This window comes from Rutidosis leptorrhynchoides, chromosome 6 (assembly GCF_046630445.1).
Source record: "Rutidosis leptorrhynchoides isolate AG116_Rl617_1_P2 chromosome 6, CSIRO_AGI_Rlap_v1, whole genome shotgun sequence".
Lineage (NCBI taxonomy): Eukaryota > Viridiplantae > Streptophyta > Magnoliopsida > Asterales > Asteraceae > Rutidosis > Rutidosis leptorrhynchoides.
The window spans coordinates 54,627,436-54,635,590 of NC_092338.1; the positions used below are offsets into that span (position 1 = coordinate 54,627,436).

Genomic DNA, 8,155 nt, shown 5'->3' on the forward strand with positions numbered 1-8,155 from the left:
TAGATTTTAAAAGCCTTAGAATTTTACGACACCGCTTATCGCTTTAATTTTTAATCGATTTTAGTGCCGATGTAAGTAATTTCCGATTTCCTTTTTAGAATTGCATTTTTAGTTCCTTTAAATTTTTAGACTTTAGTCGCAACTTTAAGTTTTAAGTTTTTAGACGCTAAGCTTTAAACTGCTATTTTAGTTTCTAAGTTTTAGTTTATTTTTCAACTTTTATTTTTCGACTTCTTATTTTTCGACGTGCTTTTTCTTTTTCATTTCTACGCTGTAGTTTTTAGGACATAGATTTTTATTTAAAAATTTCGAAGAAAAATTATTGTAAGCAATTAAATTAATTGACGCCAATTTTCTGGTTCGTAGTAATAGTTAGATTTGTTAGTGGCGAGTTATGAATTTCCGATTTAAAGGGTCCTGGCTACCTGCTGCATCTTTTGGCTATTCGAAACGTGGTTAAAATCAGAAAAGTCTATTAATTTGATAACTTGTATAATTTCTGTATTTATAAATAATAGGATATTCAGTGAATGCACCAAGCAAAATGTTCACCACCTTTCATACGTTCACCACATGTAACTAGATCAAGACATCTAGCCAATATTATCGTCGTGGATTTTTCATTAGAATCATCCAATCGTACAAGTACTCCAATTTAAATTTCCGATAATCCATTTTTTGAACCTGACTTCACAATTGAGGACCCAGAGGATATTCAAGGATAATTCAGAGATCCTGAACCACTAATCATTCCTTCTGAACCACAAATTATTCAACCGGAGGTTATCAAGGAAGAAACCGTTAAATCAGAATCTTCTAGTGATTCAAATTCAACTATGGCAGAACCAGAACCTCAAAGTATGGAAGACTGAATGAGAACCACACGTACGGGCCAAGGTCATGCCATTAATCAGCCAGAAGTTAGACCGCCAGATTTTGAAATCAAAGGATAAATCCTACACATGATCACTAATCAGTGCCAATTTAGTGGTACAACAAAAGAAGATCCAAACGAACATCTTCGAACTTTTAATAGGATTTGTGCTCTATTTAAAATCTGAGAAATTGAGGATGAAACAATCTATCTTATGTTGTTCCCCTGGACTTTAAAGGGGGAAGCCAAAGATTGGTTAGAATCATTACCCGAAGGAGCAATTGATACATGAGATGTTTTAGTTGAGAAATTTCTTTAAAGATTCTTTCCGGCATCTAAAGCCGAGAGACTTCAAGGAGAAATTGCCACATTCGTGCAAAAGCTAAATGAAACGTTATTTGAGGCATGGACAAGATTCAGAAAGATGTTGAGAGGATATCCTCAACATGGTTTAGACACTTTTCAAATAGTTCAAATATATTACAAAGGCGTCGACGTCGCTACACGAAAAGACATCGACACAGCCGCTGATGGTTCCATTATGAAGAAAACCGCTACCGAAGCTCTCAAGATTATTGATAATACAGCCTCCCACTCGCATGAGTGGCATCAGGAAAAAGATATCTTTAATTCATCTAAAGTGGCTAGAGCCGATTCTAGCCATGACTTTGATTCCATTTCCGCAAAGATAGATGCTTTCGAGAGATGAATGGAAAATATGACTAAAGATATTCACGCAATACGAATTAGTTGTGAGCAATGTGGAGGACCACATTTAACAAAAGATTGTCTCAATGTTGAACAAGCAATGGAACAAAGAGAGAATGTGTCATACATAAACCAAAAGCCGGGAAATAATTATCAAAATAATTATCAACCGTAAAGGCCAAACTACAATCGAAACATTCCTTACAATCAAAATGCCCAACACAACAACCAACAAGGTCCTAGCAATCAACAAGTATTCAACAATACTTACAATCAGCAAAGACCTGGTTAACTTAATAAACCACCACAAACCGATGAGAAAAAGACAAATTTAGAAAACATGGTTTAAAGCTAGTTGAATCTCAAACGCAGTTTGTTACATCTCAGAAACAAACTAATGAACAAAATGCTCAAGCATTTAGAAATCAACAAGCTTCAATCCAAAATCTTGAACAAGAAGTGAGTAACCTAGCAAGATTAATTGGCGATAGAAAATTGGGGAGTCTACCTAGTGATACAAATGCTAACCTCCGAAATGAAATAGCTAAAGCTATTACCACAAGAAGTGTTATAACACTTAAACCACATGAAATACCTGTAATTTCCGATTACTCTATTCCTACTTCACAGGCACCACAACCTAAGCAAGAGAAGGAATCAGAACCGGTAGTTGAAAAGGTTAATGAAGATAACAAAGTTAAGGCAAAACCTTATGTTAAACCATACCAACCACCACTTCCATACCCGAGTAAAATGAGAAAAGAAAGACTTGAAGTCGAGCAATCCAAATTATTGGATATGTTTAAACAAATAAATGTCAATCTTCCTTTCATTGATGTGATTTCAGGATTGCCAAGATATGCTAAATTTCTGAAAGATCTAATCACAAATAGAAGGGAAATGGAAGAACTCTCGGCTATCATAATGAATGCTGCATGTTCTGCAGTGTTGTTGAATAAGATACCAGAAAAATTATCAGATCTAGGAAGTTTTACAATTCCATGTTTTCTGGGTAGTCTTAGTTCAATAGAAGCATTGGCAGATTTAGGTGCTAGTATTAATTTAATGGCGTATTCATTATACACTAAACTAGACCTTGGAGATTTAAAACCAACATGAATAAGCATACAACTAGCCGATCGATCAATAAAATATCCTAGAGGGATAATGGAGAACATACTAGTTAAAGTTGGTACTTTAGTATTCCCAGTAGATTTTGTTATTTTGGACATGGAAGAAGATTCTCGAGTTCCTCTTATATTAGGAAGACCATTCTTAAACACGGCTAAAGCAATAATAGACGTGTTTGGTAAGAAATTGACCCTAAGTATAGAGGACGAGAGTGTTACCTTTTCTGTTGATAAAGTAATGCAACAACCGCAATCTGCAAATGATACATGTTATTATGTTCAACCTATAGATTCACATGCAGAATTGTTACAAGAATTTCCTGAATTACAAGGAACAGGAGAATGTTCTTTAGGAGAAGGAGATGAACCAATTGATGAAGCTGAAATGTTAGCTATACTCATAGCTAATGAATACGAATCAACAACAGAATAACTTCAAGTGCTGAAAGAGGAAGACAAATATCGATACAAATCATCGATAGAAGAACCACAGACCTTAGAATTAAAGCCACTTCCAACCATTTGGAATACGCTTATTTACATGGTAAATCTGAATTACCTGTAATAATCTCGTCTTCTCTTACGAAAAATGAAAAATCTCAACTCATTTCTGTGCTAAAAGCTTATAAAAAAGCTATTGCATGGAAGATTCATGACATTAAAGGTATAAGTCCATCGTATTGCACACATAAAATTCTTATGGAAGAAAATCATAAAACATATGTGCAACGCCAATGAAGATTAAATCCAAATATGCAATATGTTACTAAGAAAGAAATTATTAAACTACTCGATGCAGGTTTAATTTATCCAATCTCTGATAGTCCATGGGTAAGCCCAGTTCAATGCGTACCTAAGAAAGGTGGCATCACTGTCATCACAAATGATGATGATGAGCTTATTCCTACTAGGACTGTAACAAGATAGCGTATTTGTATTGAATATAGAAAATTAAATGACGCCGCCCGAAAAGATCACTTTACCTTACCTTTCATTGATCAAATGTTGGAAAGGTTAGCCGGAAATAATTACTATTGTTTTCTTGACGGTTTCCCCGGATATTTTCAAATTCCAATCGCACCCGAAGACCAAGAGAAAACCATCTTCATGTGCCCTTATGGTACTTTTGCTTACAAACGCATGCCATTTGGACTTTGCAACGCCCCTGCAACCTTTCAAAGGTGCATGATGGCGATTTTTCCCGACATGATAGAAGAATGCATGGAAGTTTTCATGGATGAATTTTCAGTCTTCGGTGATACTTTTGAAACATGTCTAGTTAATCTTGAACGAATGCTTATTAGATGCGAGAAATCAAATCTAGTTCTTAATTGGGAGAAATGCCATTTCATGGTTAAAGAAGGCATCATTCTTGGTCATAAAATTTCAAGTGAAGGAATTGAAGTGGATAAAGCTAAAGTAGATGTAATTGCTAAACTTCCACATCCCACCAATGTTAGAGGAGTTAGGAGTTTTCTAGGACATGCCGGTTTTTACCGACATTTCATAAAAGTTTTTTCTAAAATTGCCACTCCAATGAATAAACTCCTTGAAAAAGATGCTCCATTCATCTTTTCGGATGAATGCATCAAATCTTTTAATATTCTTAAAGAAAAACTCACTAATGCGCCGATTATGATAACTCCAAACTGGAAGCTACCATTTGAACTTATGTACGATGCAAGTGAGTTTGCAATGGGAGCCGTTTTAGGTCAAAGAATTGATAAACGATTCAAACCTATATATTATGCTAGTAAGACGTTACAAGGAGCACAAATGAATTACATAACTACTGAAAAAGAACTCCTTGCTATTATCTTTGCTTTTGAAAAATTTTGTTCATATCTCGTTCTAGCTAAAACGGTGGTCTATACTGATCATTCTGCCATTAAATATTTATTTTCAAAATAAGATGCCAAACCACGATTAATCCGTTAGATCTTACTTTTACAAGAATTCGATATTGAAATCCGAGATAAAAAGGGAGCAGAAAATCTCACCGTTGATCATCTTTCTCGTCTTGAAAATTCCGAATTAGAAGTTCTAAATGAATCGACCATACAAGATAACTTTCCTGATGAATACCTCTTGAAAATCGATAAAAGTGAAATTTCATGGTTTGCAGAATATGCAAACTATTTAGCATGTGGATTTCTTGAGAAAGGGTTGTCGTACCAAAAACGAAAGAAATTCTTTAGTGATATAAAACACTATTTTTGGGAAGATCCACATTTATTTAAAAGTTATCCCGATGGAATAATACGCCAATTTATATTCGGGAATAAAGCTATATAAATCTTAAACCATTGTCACACAGGACCAACTGGAGGGCATTATGGGCCTCAACTTACCGGAAGAAAGGTTTACGAAGCTGGTTTCTATTGGCCTTCAATTTTCAAAGATGCACACCTTCTTTGTAAATCCTGTGATGCATGCCAAAGGGCCGAAAAAATAAGTCAACGTGATGAAATGCCACAAAATGTCATTCAAGTGTGTGAAGTTTTTGATATTTAGGGTATTGACTTTATGGGTCCGTTTCCAAAATCTCAAAATAATCTCTAAATTCTCGTTGCCATTGATTATGTATCTAAATGGGCGGAAGCACAAGCCCTCCCAACTAATGATGCACGAGTTGTAGTCAACTTTTTAAAACGTCTTTTTGCGAGGTTCGGAACACCGAAAGCTTTAATAAGTGATCGGGGTGCTCATTTTTGTAATAATCAACTTGAGATAGTTCTCAAAATATATGGAGTAACTCATAAACTCTCAACCGCTTATCATCCACAAACAAGTGGACAAGTTGAAAATACCAACCGAGCATTAAAACGTATTCTAGAGAAAACTGTAGGAGCAAATCCAAAGGAATGGTCCATGAAATTGGAGGATGCACTTTGGGCTTTTAGAACAGCCTACAAAACTCCAATTGGCACCACACCTTTTATACTCATTTACGAAAAAGCATGTCACCTTCCAGTAGAAATTGAGCACAAAGCATTTTAGGCTTTGAAGACATGTAATCTTGATTTCCATGAAGCTGGATGCCTACGGTTAAGTCAACTAAATGAATTAGAAGAATTAAGACATGATGCATATGCAAATTCGTTAATCTATAAGGAAAGAATGAAGAAATAACATGATAAAAGAATCAGAAGTTCAAAAAAATTTAAGAAAGGAGACAGAGTTCTTCTTTTCAATTCAAGATTCAGGCTATTTCCTGGAAAGTTGAAATCAAGATGGTCTGGACCATTTATAGTCAAAAGAGTTTTTCGGTACGGAACAATAGAATTGATAAATTCAAATGGGATTGAATTTAAAGTTAATGGTCATAGAGTTAAACACTATATTCATGGTCCGATGGAAGTTGACGATGAAGTTAATCACAATTTCAACACCACAGCTAACTAAGTATGGGGAGATTCAAATGTTTTAAGAATAATTCTTATACTGTCGAAAGTTAGATATTCTGTTTTCGTATAGTTTCCAAGAATGGAATCCGATTGATCTTTTCTACTAGCAGGCCCTAAAGAACTAGTCTTCTCCCCCCATTCTGAATTTTTTGTTTTTTTTCGGTTTTACAAGATGAAGAATTCCTTTGATTTAAACCATGGTCTATTGCTACATGCTATGATTACTAAATGCAATAAAAACAACCTCCCGAGTGAACTGGTGTCAGTAATAAGAAGCAAATGTGACGAAGTGAGAAAAAAAACTCAGGAACGATCATAATAAGATATATTTCGGTAAAGGAAAATCATTATCCGCAGCAAAAAGAAGAGCAAGACACCTTGAAAGATGTCATAAATGCGAAAAATGGTCACACGAAAGAAAATGTTCGAACAATCAAACATGCTCCAATAATGAGTTCGTTACTCTATTAAGAGAAGGACCGTTCACGTGCTTAGATGAAAAGTTATTGAATACATGAGGTTACGCTTATGTAGCAATGGAAAACCAAATCGAACGACTCTCCTATGAGTCGACCAGAGCAGGTCACTGAGAATTCAATCTAGCAGGTAAGTTTGTACAGTTTTTATTTTTTATTGCTTTTAACCTTTTGTTTTTAAACGCTAAACTTTCGATATAAAGCATTAAATTGATATTCAGTAAAAAATAGGTATAATAAACCAAAATTATTGATATCAAGTTAAATTTAATCTATCAATGCGAAATTTACCGTTTATTCATAAGGTATAAATATCTTTAATCAATCAATTTAAAATATTTCAAAAATTCGTCAGGAGTAAAACTAGGTAATATAGCAGAAATTACTTTACCCAAAAGAGAGACTTATATTTTTGTTAATATTTGATTGATTAAAGTGGGATAAAAGACCAAAAATATTTTTATTTTTATTTTTACCTTGTTTTAAAAATTAATATATTACTATATTATTTTAAATATAAGTTAATATAAATTTATAAAATTAATGTATATAAATATTAATAATATTTATATGAAATTAATATGAATTTTAAATTTAAGTTTTGTGTGAATTTAAAAATAAAATTTACTTTATTTCATTAAGTTAAAAAAAATGATTTCTAAAATTGGCCGTGAGTTAAACACTGGGTCGTTGAACCGAAATTGCTTTACCCGAGGGCGGGGCGAAAAATTTTGTTATCATTATTTTTAATATTATTGATCTAAAGTATGCCAAAAAAATTAAAAAAACTCAAAAATCTTTGTTTTTAAAACAATCGCTCTAAAAAGTCAATTTTTAAATTTTGTCGAGGGACGGACTAGGTGTAACGTACTGAAACTACCTCTAAACCAAACACAAAGGAAACAAAATTTTAAAAATTATTCATTTTAATTGTTTTAATTAATAAAAGTTTTATAAAAGAATATATATATAAATTAAAGCTCCGCGATCGCGGAGCTGTGAGAGTAATTATCTCCGCGATCGCGGAGTAACCAAAATCTTGGCCAGATAAACTGGTCGAGACAGATCAGTCCTCACTCACCCATTTTTATTTCTGCAAAAATACACCCGAAAACACAACCCAAATTTGCGATTTTACACCATTTTTAATCAAATCTTTCATAAAAATATGTTTGGGAGATTCCTATCAAGAAGCTTTTTAAGGAGCAGGGTAAATTTCTACAGCAAACACTCTTTAATTTCGAATTTTTAGTATTCTTGAGCAATTTTTACCTAATTTGATTTTGATAATTTCTAGCTTAATTATAGTTAACTTGTTCGTATATTATGCTTGTATAGCCTAAATTGATGCCATTTAACATGATTAGAAGCCTTAAACTTCAAATTTTTCGCAATCTAGGGTTGGTGTTCTTGAGTAAATTTGGGTCTTTTTGATATAAACGAGTTATGGTCATTTTTTGTTGTGAATTGATGCTAAATTAAGTAGTGTAACATGTTTAGGTTGCTAAATGATCAAAACTTTGACTGTAAACATGTTAATTGAGTAAAATTATTGACTTT

General features: G+C 33.4%; 1 non-coding gene across 1 annotated transcript; it reads right to left on the reverse strand.

Moving 5' to 3' along the window:
• Nucleotides 1-1,220: 1,220 nt before the first annotated feature.
• Nucleotides 1,221-1,327, reverse strand: LOC139856623 (small nucleolar RNA R71). The gene has a single exon (XR_011762093.1). It is a non-coding gene; the product is annotated as a small nucleolar RNA R71 (small nucleolar RNA).
• Nucleotides 1,328-8,155: the final 6,828 nt, after the last annotated feature.